This window comes from Triticum dicoccoides, chromosome 6A (genome assembly GCF_002162155.2).
Source record: "Triticum dicoccoides isolate Atlit2015 ecotype Zavitan chromosome 6A, WEW_v2.0, whole genome shotgun sequence".
NCBI lineage: Eukaryota > Viridiplantae > Streptophyta > Magnoliopsida > Poales > Poaceae > Triticum > Triticum dicoccoides.
Genome location: NC_041390.1, coordinates 210,104,838 through 210,123,509, shown reverse-complemented (window position 1 = coordinate 210,123,509; position 18,672 = coordinate 210,104,838). Strand labels below are relative to the sequence as shown.

At 46.5% G+C, this 18,672-nt stretch overlaps 1 pseudogene; it reads left to right on the top strand.

Annotated features, from left to right (window-relative positions):
- Positions 1 to 14,086: 14,086 nt before the first annotated feature.
- LOC119315802 overlaps positions 14,087 to 18,672 on the top strand; it is a 6,451-nt pseudogene continuing 1,865 nt past the window's right edge.

The window sequence follows — 18,672 nt, the reverse complement described above, 5'->3', positions numbered from 1 at the left end:
GCAGCTACCCATGTTGTTTTGGGGTACTGCTCAGGCTTCCAATATGTACCATCAGCATTGAGTTTCCTCTCAAAGGCAATACCCTCTTTCCTAGGGTTCCTGTTGAGGATCTGCTTTTTAAGCACATCACAAAGAGTCTGATGCCCTTTGAGGCTTTTGTACATGCCTGTCATGTACAATTTCTTCAGCCATGCATCGTCAGTGATACTAGCAATGTCCTTAGATGAGGAATTAGTGATAGCAGAGGCAGGTGAAGAATTTGTAGCATTAGAAGCATTTGAACATTCAGGTGAAGAATTAGCAGATTCACGTTCAATGCAATTCAAACAATGAGGAACAAATTCTTCCTGAGAAGTGCTAATTTGTTGAGCAAGTAATGAATCGCACTCCTTCTGAAGGTCTTCATAACTCACTCTTAGCTTCTCAAGGTCTTGCTTTCTTTGAAGAAATTCATAAGAAAGCTTCTCATGATCAGATAAGATAGTGTTATGATGACCTTGAAGGTTGTCAAACCTAGTCTGAAGTCTGTCAAGATTTTCAGTCAAGGCTTTTGTGTGATCCATTTCTTCAACCAACATATCATCACTTTTGTCTAGCATGCTTTGAACCTTTTCAAAAGCCCTTTATTGTTTTACAGCAATCTTAGCAAGTTTAGAATAGCTAGGCTTAAGGTTTTCATCAGATTCATTCTCATTTGATTCAGAGGAGGTATAGTACCTTGGCACCCTTTGCCATGAAGCAATAGGTGGGAGCGTAGTCATCATCGCCTTCATCAGCCTTGTTAGTGAGGTCATTTTCTTTAGTGTTGAAGATTGACTTGCTGATGAATGCAATAGCGAGGGCTAGGCTTGCCACTCCGGATTCAGACTCCTCAGATGCCTCCTCTTCCTCATTTTCTTCAGATTCAGCCTCAGAGTCCATTTCCTTGCCAATGAATGCCCTAGCCTTCTTGGAGCTACTCTTCTTGTGAGATGAGGATTTTGATGATGAAGATTTTGATGATTTCTTCTTTTTCTTCGCATCATCAGAACTGTAATCCTTGTATTTCTTCTTCTTTGATTCCTTTTCCCACTGAGGAGAATCTTGAATGTAACGTCTAGGTTTCTTGCATTTGCGACAGAGCCTCCTCTTGTAGTCACTGGATGAGGAATCATTGCTCCTTGAGGGTCTTCCAAAGCGACCACGTCTTGAGAACTTTTGGAACTTCTTCATGAGTAGTGCTAGCTCATGGCTTAGTTCTTCAGGATCACCAAGGCTGCTACCAGAGTCTTCATCTTCGGACTCAGATACTGCCTTGGCCTTCAGTGCACGTGATCTGCCATAGCTCGAACCATAGAGATCTCTTTTTTCAGCAAGTTGGAACTCATGAGTATTTAACCTCTCGAGAATATCAGCGGGATCAAGTGACTTGTAATCAGCACGTTCTTGTATCATCAATGCCAGAGTGTCAAATGAGGAATCAAGCGATCTCAGCAATTTCTTCACCACCTCATGGTCGGTGATGTCAGTGGCACCAAGTTCTTGAAGCTCATTTGAGATGTCAGTGAGGCGATCGAAGGTTTGTTGAACATTTTCATTGTCGAGTCTTTTGAAGCGGTTGAAGAGATTGTGAAGAACATCAACTCGAGAGTAACGCTGTGTTGAGACTCCTTCATTCACTTTGGACAGTCTATCCCAGATAAGCTTAGAAGTTTCCATACTGTCCTTTGCTCAGATGGCTACATATGATATTCTTCGCTTGAGAATCGAGTTGCTTGAATCTCTTCACATCAGCAGCATTCAGAGAAGGTGTGACTGAGGGAACACCATTTTCCACAACATACCAGAGATCGTTATCAATTGCCTCAAGATGCATTCGCATCTTATTCTTCTGGTAGGGGTAGTCCGTCCCATCCAAGGTAGGACACCCAGCAGAGACCTTGATCATACCTGCAGTCGACATAACTAAAACTCCAGGCGGTTAAACCAAAATCACATAGAACAAGGGAGTACCTTGCTCTGATACCAATTGAAAGTGCGTTATATTGACTAGAGGGGGGTGAATAGGCGATTTTTATGAACTCTTCACTAAGGAATTTGCAGGTGAGAAAATTCCTTAGCGAAGAACTGCTAGTAGCGGAATAAGAACTCAAAAGTAAACATAACAGATCACAAGCATAGTCATCATGATGAAATGAATACAGGCACAGAGTACAGAAAGCATAAGCACAGGATAGCACAGGATGAAGACAAACAGACTGAAGAAATTGAATTGAGGAAATTGAGAATATCTTCAGTCAATGTCTTCAAGCACAGATATGAACGAGTACACAACACAGTTATGAGGAAATGAAAGAGTTGAGAAAATAGAACCAGTAAGCCTGGTGAAGACAATGATTTGGTAGACCAGTTCCAACTGTTGTATTAGTTGTACGTCTGGTTAGGGCGGCTAGGTATTTAAACCTGAGGACACACAGTCCCGGACACCCAGTCCTGAACACGCAGCTCGGGACACTCAGTCCTCACCGTATTCCCCTTGAGCTAAGGTCACACAAACCACGCCCAATCACTCGTGGTAAGTCTTCAGGTGACTTCCAAACCTTCACAAACTTGGTCACTCGTTGATCCACAATTCCTCTTGGATGCTCTAGACCATGACGCCTAACCATCTGGATCAATCTCTTCAGTGATGCTCAATCTCTTGGGGTTTGTAGGTGTTCGGGTTTGAGTTTTTCCTCACTTGATGATTTTCGCTCAAAGTCCTCGGAGGATGGGTTGCTCTCAAATGACAAGTGTCAGTTTCTCTCGGAGCAGCCAACCAGCTAGTGGTTGTAGGGGGCAGATATTTATAGCCTAGGGAGCAGCCTGACATGATAAGACATAAATGCCCTTCAATGATATGACCGTTAGGTGGATAGATATTCTGGGACAGCTGACTCATAGCACAACAACGGTTGGAATTTTGAGTAGCAAAATCCTCAGGGCTATCATGTTCCTCACTGTGTAGGTAATCTGCACTAGCGAATTCCTAACTCCTCAGTCAGAACAAATTCCTCAGAGACTAGAAGAACTTCCTCTCTGTCACTGAAGAATATGACTGGACTGTATGAGATTTCCAATGGCTTCACTCGAAGGGATTGGTAGGTGTAGGATTTTGAGTTGAGCATCACATGGAAATTTTTCCTTAGTATTTCCTCGACCCCCTTTAATAGTACGGTGTTTCCTATGACTCAAGAAAGAGAAAATGAAACTACGAAAACAAAAGTCTTCATGCTTCATGTTCATCGAATGAATACCAGGTCTTAATGGTCACACCAATTTCTTCACTTTCAATGTCTTCAGAAAGTCTTCACAAATCCAAAGTCTTCAGTCGAAGAACTTCATTTTTAGGGGTCGACTTTATCTGTAAATATCAAACTCCTCATATACTTATAGACCTGTGTACACTCACAAACGCATTAGTCCCTTAACCTATAAGTCTTCAATACACCAAAATCACTAAGGGGCATTAGATGCACTTACATAGATCAACTCTTGTAATACTCATATCATCAAGATCAATCAAGCAGGATTTAGGGTATTACCTCCGTCGAGAGGGCCCGAACCTGGGTAAGCATTGTGTCCCCTACCTCTTGTTACCATCCGCCTTAGACGCACAGTTCGGGACCCCGTACCCGAGATCTGCCGGTTTTGACACCGACAGTACTCACGTTTGCTTAATTTATGTTTTTACAGACAGACTTCAGTCTCACTAGTAGTTCCGTGTGGACTTTGACGTTTAGCTTGTTACCTCAGCTACGATCTTGTACCCCTTTGGAGGGTCTTGTAGATAGATAGGCTTACTATCCCTCTCTCTCTTTTCATATGTTTGTACTCATACATGTTTATGCTTCCGCCTGTGCTTGTTGCTTGTATGACTTGAAAACTGGTTCATAAGACCCATGTTTGTAATATCTGGCTCCTCCGAGCCTAATGAATAAATACTTTGAGTCATAGAATTTTGTTGTGATGCCATGTTGTATTTGCACATATCGAGCATATTGTGTGTATGTTATTAAAATGCTTGGTATGTGTGGGATCCGACAACCTAGTTGTTTATTCTTGGTAGCCTGTCTTACCGGGAAATGTCTCATATGCTTCCGGTGAGCCATGGTAGCTTGCTACTGCTCCGGAACACTTAGGTTGGCCGACATGTGTCCTTCTTCGTTCCTATTGAGTGGGGACTATAGCTCACTTTCGGTGTATGCTTCCCTTGTTGGAGCAGCTGCGGTGAGAAGGAAGACGATATGGCTGAAGTTGTAGAAAACACAAAATATTAAGAACAACACATATCTCTAATATGAAGTAATACCCTAAGAGATCAACAGTAAGGTACGAGAGTGGTCACACGTCTGTTGATTGAAAACTAAATTGGGGTCACACCATTTTATTTTATTTTGGTACTGTCTGATCTACGCCGGATGGCTTGATGGTCATCTCGTGCCTCCCGGCTGACACTATTCAAAATCTTCCTAGAAGAGCCAGCGACCACTGGCAGAGCAGCTTGCCTCCACCGTCCTTGGCCGCAAGAACTCTGACCAAAACCCCGCTCCCCACCCCACCGCACTGACGTGGTTGCGCTGCCCCGGCTAATCCACAAAGACTCATCGTGATCCATATCCGGCGGCGGTAGTACCTTCAACCCACACAACTCTAAGATAGCCACCTAAGTGCTACTTCCACGGCGAACTTGCGCCCCCACCCCGCACCCTTACATTAGACACCGGCCGCCTCTAGGGGTGCTGCTTCCCATTGGGAATCGATCGGCCAGAATAAAAATTCAGACAATTGGCGCCTAAATAAAGTGATTTAAGATGAGTGTACGACCTATCTTATGGCCCAATGAACTAGTCGTCTCTAGCTGCCAAGTCGGTGAGGCTGGCGCGGTTGCGGTGGCTTCCGGTGGCGGGAAAGAAGAGATATCGCGACGGTCGATGACTACGGGGAAGCAACACCGAGGTCCTGGACGCATCCAAAGTTGGAGACGCTCCGGCACCGTGCACAGTGGCGGGGGTGAATCGGCTCCCGTACGGTTCACGCGGTCATCATCGAGGCAGCACAGAGTAAGGGGTACATGGCCTAGTGCATGACAGCAAACAGACAGCATCTCCGACATTGGGGAGGAGGGCAGCGGTGAATTTGGTGCGGTGGGGGGCACCATGGAGGAGGGGCTGAGGTTTAGCGATTGGGGAGAAGGGAGCTTCCGGGGAGAAGGTGATTTGGCACGCAGGATGTATGCATGGGGAATTGGGAGGGGGAACCATGTCTTACAGACGCATTTGTCTGAAATGTGGGGGGAGTTATAGTTCTACCCCCGCCTTTAGGCTTCTGGGCTTGGGTCCGTGTACTGAGGGTCGGGGATAGTAGAGTAACTTTGCTTCTCCCAAATAGTGGGCACGAGTGATTTCGGGCGAGGAGGGCGTGTTTTGAAATAGTGGGCACGAGTGATTTCGGGCGAGGAGGCGTGTTTTGAAATAGTCGGCGCGAGCGATTTCGGCCGAGGAGAGGGTGTTTTGCCGCCCATGGTTTACGAATTATCAGCACCTATAATTTCGGCCGATGAGAAGGCGCGCTTGGATGATGTTACGGACCTGCCCTCGATGTACAATGGGCCAATTGATGTGTGTCCCACATAGGCCGGTAATTTCACGTCTCCCATTTTTTTGCTTGGGCGAGTTCCACCGAGCAGAGGGTGTTTAGCAGCTTATTCAAATTTTGGGAGAACAAGCATCCACGTCTACCTTACCAAGTGGATTCGAATCAAATTTTGAAATATTAGGTTGCCACTTCTTTTTTAGATGGTGAGATGATGCTCGTGACTAATGTGGTTTTACATGTTCATTGTTAACGATTTACTATATGACAAATAGTTGACCCTCTCAAAAACGGGAATCAAACCCAAAATGAAATATCTCGATTCAATGAAATAGCTCATTCACCAGGTCAAAAATAGTGAACTAAATCCAAAATTGAACACCTCAATTGAGTAGCATGTTGTACAGTATTATTGGCAGGGTGGACCTACATTGGAGGTGCAGGATATGATTCAATGATTGGATGCTCAATTTCAGTTGTATCGATTTCACCTCTTCTATCACTGCGAACATGGATATCCTTGGTCTGATGAGGAATAGACACTATATTTCTGCTCTGTACCAGCAAATTAATTTAGTACGAAATTGTCCAGGACAAAACATGACAGTATCAAATTGTCCAGTGCAAAACATGACAGATGCTAAGTGGAAACGACTAGAAGAGACGTGTGTAAACCGAAAATACAACATGGGGTATATGTTTACTGGCTGCTTGATATCTGTGCAGACAGATGTCTACCCGTTGCTATTTGGCAAAAAAACAAAGTGACCTCAATTCTGGTGGAACTGCACAAGAGAATAGTATAGTCACTTCATGCAGTGCCATTTGAAAATAGACACAGAAAGATTGGATAGTCACTTCATGGACTGCTCAAAAGTAGTAATGTCCTATTTATTGGCCAGCACTAGGTGCTTCATTGCTTTGGTCTGAATATACAATGGGCATCATTTTGCCAAAGTTAAAGTTTGTATTCCGAAAATAGTCTCATCGTGTGATTGAGAGAAGACCAAATCATATTAAAGTGGATGTTCCTCCATCATGTGTGGTTCATTCTCATGGTTCTAGCTGTTGGTGAAATCACTTACGCTTGCAAGAGGAATTGTAGACTTCACAAACAAATTTGTCTTTCACTCTGTACTAAATGTTGGCCCAGAGAAGCATCCTTGTTAGTAGCAATAACATATGTTTTTTCTAGATCTTTGCTTTTGGAGCTATGTATTTGTATATCAGCTGTGAATCATTGAGATGCATTAACATGTTGATCTTATGTATGGGAATCGTACTAGTTGGTTGTGAATTTAGGCTACTAATGTTAACATATTACAATGCCAGGCTTGTTAGTCTCGTGTGAACATTTCGAACGGATCAGCTCTTACTACCGTGCACAACATGATCCTTATTTCTATGTGCTCAATGTTTACAAGTTACTAGCAGTTCCTTATTTATGTTCGCTCAGTGTTTACAGGTTACTGATCGATCACTAGCTAGCCTACTAATACGCTCCTGGCAGTTTTAGTTGCGATGCACGATCCGAAGGTGGCAGTTTTTTGAATAAAAATGCCTACCTCTGAAGAAACTGACATGCTGTTCTGAAGAAAATGCCATGCAAATCTGAAGAAATTGCTAGCAAAAATGTTCGCAAATACCTTATCTCCCAACGAATGTTCATCATCTATTGCGATCCTACACGTATACTATCCGACCGACTCGATCCTACGCGAATAACCAGTGGATCACGCACGTACCTCATCTGGATGGATCGAGCTCACTCGTTTGACCGTCATGCCGATGTGTGACCCAGCATGGACGGGATGAGACAACACAGTCATAATTTCAGTTTTTCTAGTTTTCCATGGCAAGCTGGCACGCTAAGCCATGTCTGCTTATGCATTGAATTTCGATGACAGCGATGACCGTTGTGTTTCCTGTGACATGCTGGTTCACCTACCTTCCGCCTATAATTACTGGTTCCCAGCGTTCTCTGGTGGCACCATCACCCAACTCGCCCTATCCTCATAAGCCCCCATCGGCCGGACATCGCTCACCACTTGCCCTCGCTCTCGCCACGTCCGTCATGCCCCCATCCATTCGCAATAGGCAGATGGAGGGAGGAGGCATTCTATCGGCCTTTAGATGGCAATGCGGAGTATGAGAACTTGTTGGAGCATGACCACCTGACGGAGGAGCAGCGTATCACTGATTTGCACCGCCAGCGGGGCATAGAGAAGCAGCGCATCGACGCTTCGAGTCGTGAGCAGAGCGCCCGCAACTGTGCCGACTACATGGAGGCGGGCGCCCGGCAAATAGCCATGTTGGCTGTCGGGCACGCATGTGTTCGTCACGCCGAATTTTACTACCAGCTCGTCAAGTGGGTTTCCCGCTTAGAAGCCTATGCTTCGGTGGACCACGCTGGCATGGAAAGGGCCAATGCACGCGAGCAACGTGCCCTATCGCACCTCTGGCAAGTCCGAGGCGAGGAGGAGGACGTCGGTGCCGGCGTTTAGCGTGTACCGCAGATGGCGGCCGGCATCGTCTAGTTAGCTAAGAGTTAGTTAGTACTTGTAGACTACTACAATATTAGTGGGAGTAGATAGTTAACTTGGCTATGATGGTTGTCAATGTGGAAGTTCAGTACTCTATATCTTGATCAGACCTATTACTTTGCTCTGAATGTTGAACTTTCCGTTTGAACATATGGAATGGGCTATTTTTTAAATGGGTTGTATTTGTCTGCCACGTATTTAGAGGCTGACTTGTGGGCCTACTAGGTTGACACGTACACAATCAGGAGATGATTGTATGTGGAGAGGATGACAGCAGGGACCCACCAGGGTCATGGAAGTATGCAAGCAAGTGCCTCCTTATTTCAAGCCAAAAAATTGGTTCCTCCTAATGGATTTCTGACATCTAGGTCCCATGCCATTGTCAACGTAGTCAATAAACGAGAGAATTGCACAACGAGCGGCTGACACCAGGGACCCAGCAGCTTGCCCAGTTATTTTTGTTTTTGAGATGGAAGCAGGGTGTCAACTGGGCTGTGCGGGGCACTCTGGCCTGTCTAGCCATCCTTTTCTTTTATGTTTACCACAAGACCAGCCCAGTAGTTTTTTCTCTCTAAAAATGGCTAGCCTAGTTTTTTGTTCTTTTGCAGAATACCCAACTGAGGCCAACTTGCTTTGTCAGACCTGCTGGGCTGCAAATCTTTCAAGACGAGGAGAGCTTCATTCGGCTTGCCCAGAAAATGGGCTACCGGTAATGAGAAATGGGTTGTATATTTTTAAAACACATCACGCTGATAATAATTTCATTTTTTCATTTCGAGAATTTAAATTCCATTGATTTTTATGCATGGACAATTATTTGGATTTTGTATTGATATAAATTTATTTTTCAAATTAGTCTGAATGTGACTCAAAATTTCAGGATTAAAAACAGTTCGGACCGCACCGAAATATGCAAAATTTTGTATAATTTTTTAACCGTGGCCACAATATGGGCTGTAATTCTAAAAAAAGAATATGGGCTCCAAAAAATCCTTAAGAATTAGCAAATGGGCTGTAAATTATTAGAAATAATGGCAGATGGGATGTATGCTGATTTCCACAGATTTGAGGCTGACTTCTGCGCCTACTATAGGTTTACGCGTATGCTTTCCAAAAAAAAGGTTGACATGCACGCAACGCCGTGTCAACTTAGTCAACACACGAGAGCAGTGATTGTTGGATGTCCATCCAATGGCCATCGTGCTTCTTCAATCTTTGCTCTTCCTACTCCAGCCACTAAAACAAGCGCCGGCGGGACTGCCTTCTCCCTCCTCCCACGGCTGCTATGCTGCCGCGTAGGCCTGACTACCCCACCGTGCTCCCATCGCTGGCCTAGCCATCCCTCTACTCACCAAGACCTCCTGTTATACTTCAGTGACGGTAGCCCACACTACATCTAAAGTAGTAAACTGTCATACTCCCCTCCGAGTGGGAAAAAACTATCGAGTCTTCCCCGGCTCCTGGTCATTCCCTTCCTAGGCCTCGTCGTCGTCCACCGCATTGGTGCTCTCGGCGCGACGTGGTCAATGTGGTCAAGGAACGGCTTCCATCGGAAGAGGACTATATGTGGAGAGGCTGACAGTTGGGTCCTCGGCCGCAGCAATGAAGTTCCTCCTGTTACATGGAAACTAATTATTCCTCCATCTGACAACACGGATCCACCGGAAGGGACTCTGTATTTTGCGAAAAAAATGTTTCCCCCTAACAGCTGGGACACACCAGCTACGTCTTCGCATGCAAGGAAGTGTGTCCATACTACGGGCAAAAAATGATTCTTCCCCCTGACAGCTGGGACCCACCAGCTATATCTTCGCACGCAAGGAACAACTAGGACCCACCCGGTCGAAACATATGTAGCCTTGTCTATCTGGTCGCGAACGTGTACGTACATACTAGTCGATCGGTCTCTCTCCAGTGATGAACTATGGCCGAGTAAGGAGCGACACGTGTCGTAGTAGAGGCGCGAACATAGCATGTGAGGGAGTCCCGTCTATATCGTGTACACACACGTACAACCATGATGCAAGAAACTAAATACGGCTATGTACATATGGGCGGGGTCTCGAACGCGTACAACGATGTTGTCCTGTTCATCGGCAGCCAACCGGCTGGGTTGAAATGGACGAAACATCGCCATGTTCATCGGGAGGCAACCGACTGGGTCGGAATACGTCGTGTTCATCAGGAGCCAACCGGCTTGGACGGAACAGCCGAAACAAGGTCTGGCATGTCATAGAATGGAGGAAACGACCTTCTTATCGAGCGCGTACAGTTGAAACAGGGTCATGTTCATTAGGAAGGGTCTGGCATACCGCAAAATAGAGGAAATGAACTTCTGCTCGAGTGTCTACGATTGAAACGGGGTCCTGTTGATCGGGAGGGGTGTGGCATACCGCAAAACAGAGGAAACTGGCTTGTGTTGGAGCACCTATGGTCGAAATGGGGTCATGTTCATCCACCGTCTACTGCCTCACTCCAGCCTCCACGGGCTACTGTTCATCCACCATCAACCTCATCCAGCCCCCACCAGCTACTGTTCATCCACGGGTTCATCCAGCCTCCACCGGCTACTTTTCATAGAGACTCCACAGGGTCTCGTTCATCCACCCCCAACCGGCTGGGGTGCAGCAGCCTCCTCGGGGTCCTGTTCATCCAACCCCCACTGGAAACTGTTCATCCACAGCCAACCAACCGGCTCGACTCGCCACGTCTCGACTCGTTCTATGTACCGCGCGCACGGTAGCAATGGTCACTATTCATCGAGAGGCAACCAACACCGACTGGCTACGTCTCACACGGGGGCTCGATCGGCTTCAGTAAGCAGCATCAGTGATTGATCGCTCGGGTTCAGTTAGCAGCAGCAACGAAGGAATCGCTCGGGTTCAGTCTGTAGCGAATGAATCGCTCGGGTTCAATTAACAGCCAAGGGATCAATCGCTCGGATTCAGAACGTGTGATCACTCGGGTTCAGTTAGCCAATGCCTCGCACACACACGCATACACAACGGAAACACGCAAACCACAGTGCATCACTCGGCCCCGACCACCCACCGTAACTGGGAACTCCCCGATATTTTCTTCGCCCTCGCTTCTACCGCAATTTTTTCCGTCATGGACGGCCCAAAGAATTTCATGCAGTTGCGTATCCAGCCCCCAGGACGAAAAGCCCATTTTCTATCATTATTTTTTGTCATAGAAGTAGGATCCCACCAAATCTATGATGATACGTGTTTTTTCACAATTATCGCCATAGAAGTGTCATAAGCATGACAGAAAAAAATTGCAGCTGCTAGTTAGTGGCACAAGGGTACTCTCGAGTTGAAGGTTTGGACTTTAATGAGACCTTTGCTCTCATTGCCTGTCTTGAGTCTATTCACATCTTACTTTCTTATGCTTCTTTCAATGGTTTTACGTTACATCAAATGGATGTGAAGAGTGCTTTCCTCAATTGCCCTCTACAAGAAGAAGTATATGTATCACAACCACCTGGGTTCGTTGATCCCGATCACAAAGACTACCTGTATAAACTTCACAAGGCTTTGTATATGGCCTTAAAAAAGCACCTCGTTCTTGGTATGATCATCTTAAGAAGTTTTCTACTCGATGATGGTTTTGTGAGAGGGTTTATTGATCCCACTCTTTTTACTAAGAGGGAAAAAGGGTGATTTGATCTTATGCCAAATATATGTAGATGACATGATTTTTGGTTCTCCTAACATTCATTTGTGCAAGAAGTTTGCGGCCTTCATGACCAAGACCTTTGAGATGTCACGCAATGCGGACTTGAAGTTCTTTCTCAGATTTCAAATTCGACAATTTTAATAAGGAATTTTCTTGTCTCAAACAAAATACCTCATGGACATTCTAGAGAAGTTTGACATGACAAACGCAAGCCCATGTAAGACACATATGCCAACAAAACTTGTTCTCACTGAAGACACCACTGGTATTCCTTTTGACCCATCTCTTTACCACTCTATGATTGGCTCATTGTCTTATCTTTGTGCATCTAGGCCAGACATCATGTTATGTGTAGGCATATGTGCTAGATTTCAAGCTTCCCCTAGGGAAAGTCATCATAAGGCGGCTAAGCATATTCTTAGATACCTTGTTTACACCCCAAAGTTGGGTCTATGTTAACCCAAGGATGCCAAGTTTGATCTCATTGGGTACACGGATGCGGATTGGGATGGAGACAAAGTGGGATGGAAGTCCACCTCTGGTGCATGTCAATTTCTTGGACGCTCCTTGGTAAGTTGGTCCTCAAAGAAGCAAAATTGTGTCCCCCTCTCCACCGCAAAAGCCGAATACATTGCAACCACTAGTTGTGCAAATCAATTACTATGGATGAGGCAAACTTTGAAGGATTATGGTATCACCTATAGACATGTGCCTCTTCTATGTGATAATGAAAGTGCCATCAAAATTGATGAGAATCCCATTGATCATCCTCGCACCAAGCACATTGATACTAGGTATCACTTCTTGAGAGACCATGTGCAAAAGGGTGACATTGATATTGCTCATGTTGGTACAGATATGCAACTTGCAGACATTTTCACCAAACCATTGGATGAAGCAAGATTTTTTCAACTTAGGCGTGAACTTGGTATCTTGAAACTTGACAACATTATGTGAAATCTAGTAACCATGCATACATTTACTTCATGTCTTGTCTTGATGTAGGCATATATTTAGGGGGGGACACTCAACTCATGAGTACTCTCACCCAATATATTGCATAAAAAGAACAAACACTCTCAAAGTTACCATGTTCCTCGAACTATGATGCTTTAAATGATGGAGTAGTAATTTTGAGCCCAAGGATAACATCTTCGCGGCATCACGACACACATACTCACACATGGTGGCCATTGGCCACCTCTTCTCCTTGAGGGAGGGTTGCTCAATCATGCATGTGTTCCATAATACGTGTGGCTTGTTAATAATCATATGGTATCATCTCTGACTAGTTGCACATATATTTATATAATTCACCTGCTCTTGTTTTCTTTTATTTCATCTAGATCTTTGGTACCATCTCTTTCTAAACACTGTCTATACAAATCCTTTGCCACGGTCGTCCAATAATTCTCGAACGTCCGTTGGCTCACAACTTCTGGTCGTCCGACGCTGGTTGGATGACCGGTTGCTGTGGATAAATCACCTAACAGCCCTCTTCTCCCCAGGCCTCGGACGTCCGATGTTGTCCGATCGTCCGTCACCTAGCACTCTCATCAGTCCTCGGACGTCCGACATCTGTCGGTCATCCGGTGAAGACCGCCGCCCATATAAAATCTGGGGACGGGATTGACCGGGCAGTTGCCCTATTCCCCACCCACGCCTCTGTCCACCCCCGCGCCGCCTGGGTGTTGCTCCATCACCGCCACCAGGGGAGGTCACGCTGCCACCCGTATTCTTCGCCACCGGTAAGGATCTCCATCGATCTGACCCTATCCATTCGATCCGGCCCGGTACTATCCCTCTATCCATCGCTCTCTTCTAGCACTGTTGGTCCTCATGCCCTGTTGGTGATGCCCTTTGTCCATCTTGGATGATTCATTAGGTGTGATCAACCTTACGATGCCGAAAACCAAACACACTGCTCACAAGAATACCGGGGGTGTCGCTGATCGCGGTAAATTTTGCTTGACCCGTTCCGTTGTTCATATTTTCGGTCTCCATTTCTAGTAGGGACTCATTGTGCAAATCTCCCATGTTCATGTCTTTTTGATTTTAGTCTCTCGCTGCAGTGAGTCTGATGACTCGCAAGAGCATCAATGTCCGTGCAACGTGCTAGGAAACTCCATGTGATCGAGGACACAACTTCTACTGAGGGCTCTGACTACGAAGAGGAGTTGTAATATGAGGAGCGCGCTGAGTATGTGGTTGTTCCAATCTGCCCTTCAGGTTCTCTAAGGGCCACCTACATGCCTACTCCTCCTCCAATACAGCCAAATGTGGATGGTCGACGCATATCTCTTGAGGCTCCTCAACTTCATGGGCGTGCTCTCAAGGATTTCACCAAAGTGCCCAAGCCTGTATATCTTAAGTTCCGCCGCGACGTTGATCAATTCGAGGTGATTCAAGACTCTCTGGATCAACGTTTCCGCACTAATATTCAGGAAGACATCTACACCTCTGTTGTTCTCTCAAAGGGTCTCTCTCTGCACCATTTCATTGAATTGGAGCACATTCGGGCTCATCCTGTGAAGTACCCGGGTACTATTGAACTCATTGAGTCATCCGGTCTTGCTGCTCCATTTGCATTTCAGGACGATTTTAACCATGCCGACATACATCAGTTTTATGCCACATGCTTCTTTGGTCCAGACAGACCATCACCTGGATGACCTCTGACACCAAGCTCACCACCACTTATGCTCAGTTTGTCGCTGCCCTTGGTTTTCCTGACATTGGCTTCAAGATCCATAAGGATGACCCCAACCATAAACCCAAAGCTGTCGAGGCTTGTGGCTATCTTCTTAAGGACCTGGATGATCTTTCTGAGGAGGATAAGATGAAGGATCTGAATCAAGTCTATTTGGAGATCTCCTTTCATCGTCATTCATTAATGTGTCATTCGCACCATCTATCCCAAGATGGGTGACAAGGGATCATGTAGTAGTTATTGCATTGATGTTATGCCTCGCCTCTATGAGTCTGCCAAAGGGAAGACCAATGTTTCTCATTTTCTGTGGCATGAAATCCGTCTTGCTAGCTTTCAGTACAAGCGGGCCTTCTCTCACGCTCCATTCTTTCGGGCTCTCATTGAGAGTGTGGCTGCATTTCCTCTTGAACGGACTCATGTGCATAAGAAGTGGATTATTCCACCTCCCATGGTGAACGATTAGGCCCCCAAGGGCTCCTCAAAGTCTGCACCTGCTCGAAGGTCTACTGCTAGGTCTCACCCTACCACATCTAACTCTGCTTCGTTTGGGCATCTTGACCATTTTCTTGGGAAGGACCACTCTTCCATGATGAAAGCTTTTACCTTCAACTGCACACAAAACCATGATGTTGTCACTCACATGATCACCTTTAAGAATACCTTGAAGTCTCGTCTGTGTGACTCTGAGGCTACCGATGTTAGTGACGATGAGCATCTTTCGGCGGCTCCTCCTTCAAATTTTGGCTTTCCTTCGGGGCCTGAGTGGGTTGATTTCTTCGATGAGGCTGGTGGTAGTGGAGCTCATAACAATGATGATGATGACCTGTGACTATTTGTTTGGTCCTCTTTGTCCCTTTTGGGTACTTGATGCCAAGGGGGAGAACTAGTTATTGTTCTATCTATCTTAACACTTGTTTTTGTTATGTAGGACCATTATGTTTTAAGTGGGTGTATGACTTCATCTATGGCTTTATGCATGAGTAGATATTATGTTATTATGACATCATGGGTTTCTTCATGATTAGATACCTCCTTTTCTATGAGCTATGCGTATCCGAAAATATTTTGCTCATATTATTATAATGGTTGTTACTGTGAGGGGGAACTCTCCATATAATGTTCGTAATGATTATCACTGTGAGGGGAGCTCTTCATATTTGTGCATCTAGGCTTTGAAATGCTCTTTGACAAATCTATCTTAAGTATAGAACAATCTTATTATTTTGTACTATGTGTATATTGTTATAAACTACCAAAAAGGGGGAGATTGAAAGTGTGATCATGCCCTTAATTGTATTTTGTTGTTGATAACAATATACACATAGGGGACTAACAATGTTTGTCAAGTATATATCAGGTTTAATCCCCTCGGGATCTTGTGTGTGGATCATGACTACAGAAATACTTATGTTGCTTAAGAATTAAGAAACAATTCTATTAGCTTAGGCCCCTTATGTTTGTTATTGAGTATAGGGATCTCGCACTATTAAGGGGGGGACATGGGGTGTCGTGGAAGTATTCCTCAATGATCTTCTTAACACTCATCATCTGAACCCTGTCTCTGTCGGACGACCGGCATCCACCGGAGGTCCGATACTTCCTATACAGAGCCAAAACGTTGGATTTCCGACCTTCACTGGAAATCCGGCCTGTCCCTAACAGATCCAAAATGTCAGACTTGCGATCTCTACTGGACGTCTGTTGCCTCAGACGTCCGACGTTCTCCAGTAATCCGATACTCACTAACCCGAGCCAAAATGTCGGACGACAGGTACCATCCAAACAGAGTACATATGTCGGATGTCCGGTGTTATGTCGGATGTCCGGTACCTGCCGAGGCCTCAGACGTCTGACAACTGCTGCACTCACATGGCTCCAACGGCCACTTATTGTGGGACACTATATATACCTCTCACCCATTCCGTGAGGGGGTTGACCATTCACTTTGAACATCCCCAAGAACACATTTCACTCTCTCTCTCTCTTACACACACTCATACACCAAATCTTAGATCCCTAGGGGATTTGAGAGCATTTGAGAGAAGTTGTCCACTCAAGTATAGATCCACTCCTCCCCCCTCTTTGCACTAAAGGAATTCGTTATTTGAGCAAGTCTTGAGCTTTTCCCCATTGTTCTTGTTACTCTTGGAGGTTGGAGACTCCTAGGCGGCAGGAGTTCTTCAGAGAGGAATCGACCATTGTGATTACCCCCGGAAAGTTTGTGAGGGTTTGGAGACCACCCCAAGGTTTCCCACTAGTAGTTGAGAATCACATTCATGGTGATATATCAAAGAGAGAATAGGGTGAGCCTTCGTGGCGTTGGTGTGCCTTCGTGATAACACCCACCTCTCTAAACGGTGACGTAGCTTCCCTCCAAGGAAGTGAACATCGGCATACATCCTCGTCTCTTGGAGTTGCGGTTATTCCTAACCCCAACTCCCTACTTGTGGTTAATTGTCTCTTAGTCTTTACTTGTATCATATTGTGCTTGCTTACTCATACACTTGTGGTACTTGTCTACCTTTGTCGAATCACGGGTTTCGGCAAACCCTTAAGGTTCAAACACTGGGGTGCGCACGAAGATTTTCTCCCTATCGATCCACGCCCTAGCTCTCTAAGATCTTGCGGACGAACTCGATGAACTCACGAGACAGAAAGACACAAGATTTATACTGGTTTGGGCCACTATTGTGGTGTAATACCCTACTCCAGTGTGGTGGTGGTGGATTGCCTCTTGGGATGATGATGAACAGTACAAGGGGAAGAATAGCTTCCTAAGGTTGAGGTGTTCTTGTGCTAGGTGAACTTGCGTGGGTGAGAAGCCCCCTTTCTCTCTGGTGGTGGCTAGTCTTTACCTAATATTAAAGGATGGAGGCTTTCATAGTTCTTCATAAGTCACCCTTTTATATCCGTTGATTCTATGCTAATTATAAAGATTGATGGCTGAGACTTCTCTTCACTTTTTTCCTTCCAGCGATCGATCTCAACCTGATTTGTCCAACGCATCTATCCGACAGTGCAGCGATCGATAGGACCAGCAAACGGACCAGCCCGACAACCCCGTCCTACTTAGGGATCAATTGGATCAAGCCTAGACAAAGCCTTGGCCCGCCGCGCCGTGGCCGGCTCCAAGGCCGTCATCTCCAGCCGTATTGGCGCCCAAGCCATCGTCTCCCCCTGCTGCATCGCCGGCTCCGAAGCAGACACCCAGCCCTTCGGCGTCGCCGGTACCAAAGCTGTTGTTCTTCACCCGCGTAATCAAGAGATCAACTTTCACCACCACTAATGCCAGAGCCAGAGCCAGCAGCTCTATGTCCATGGTCCGTCCTCCTGAGCCCAGCGAGGCGAACAAACTGGAGCTGCCGCTGCCTCCCGGTGTCTACTTCAGCCCGACGCATCAGTACAGTTTGGGGTTCCTCAACCAGTGCATCGCCGGCAAAGAGAACATGCCCGACGTGCAGGGGTTCATCTTCCACGCCGACATGTACGCCAAGGACCCCTAAGCACTGTAGCAGCTGCACCCACCGGCCAGCGCTTGCATGGTAGTTCCTCGGCGTGTCCAAGTTCCAGAGCCCGTGCACGACCAAGACCAAGTGCGCCGACCATAGAGTCCAGACCAACAAGCACTGGCGGCTGGAGCAGGCCAGGGAGGAGCTGGTGCTGGTCCAAGACAGCGGGCTCAAGAACAGCTTCGGGTTCAACCTTGGCACGTCCAAGAAGCGCAATACAATGTGGTTCATGCTGTAGGGCATATAAGCCTCGGCTAGGCTGCGGACACGGCGAGCGCGTGTGTGCGCGTGGTGGCCGTGTCGGGCTCGAACCAGGTGTGCGTGCGCACGTGCGTATGTGTGTGTATGTGAGCCAGTGCGTGTGTGCACGGGGTGGCCACGGGAGTTGGTTAGCGAGGATCCAGGGGAGGACCGCGTCGGGCACGCGAGACGGCCGTGGCGATCGTGGGCAGGCACGGTGCGCGGGCGCGAGCCGGAGCGCGTGGGGTGCGGGGGGAGTGGCGTGTAGGCGAGCCTGGCATGTCAGAGCTCGCGGGTATAAGACCCACTCCACGCCTGTGTATTGGATGAGGAGGACGCGTTCGTGCTTGTGGTGAATAACGGAAAGTCCCGTACG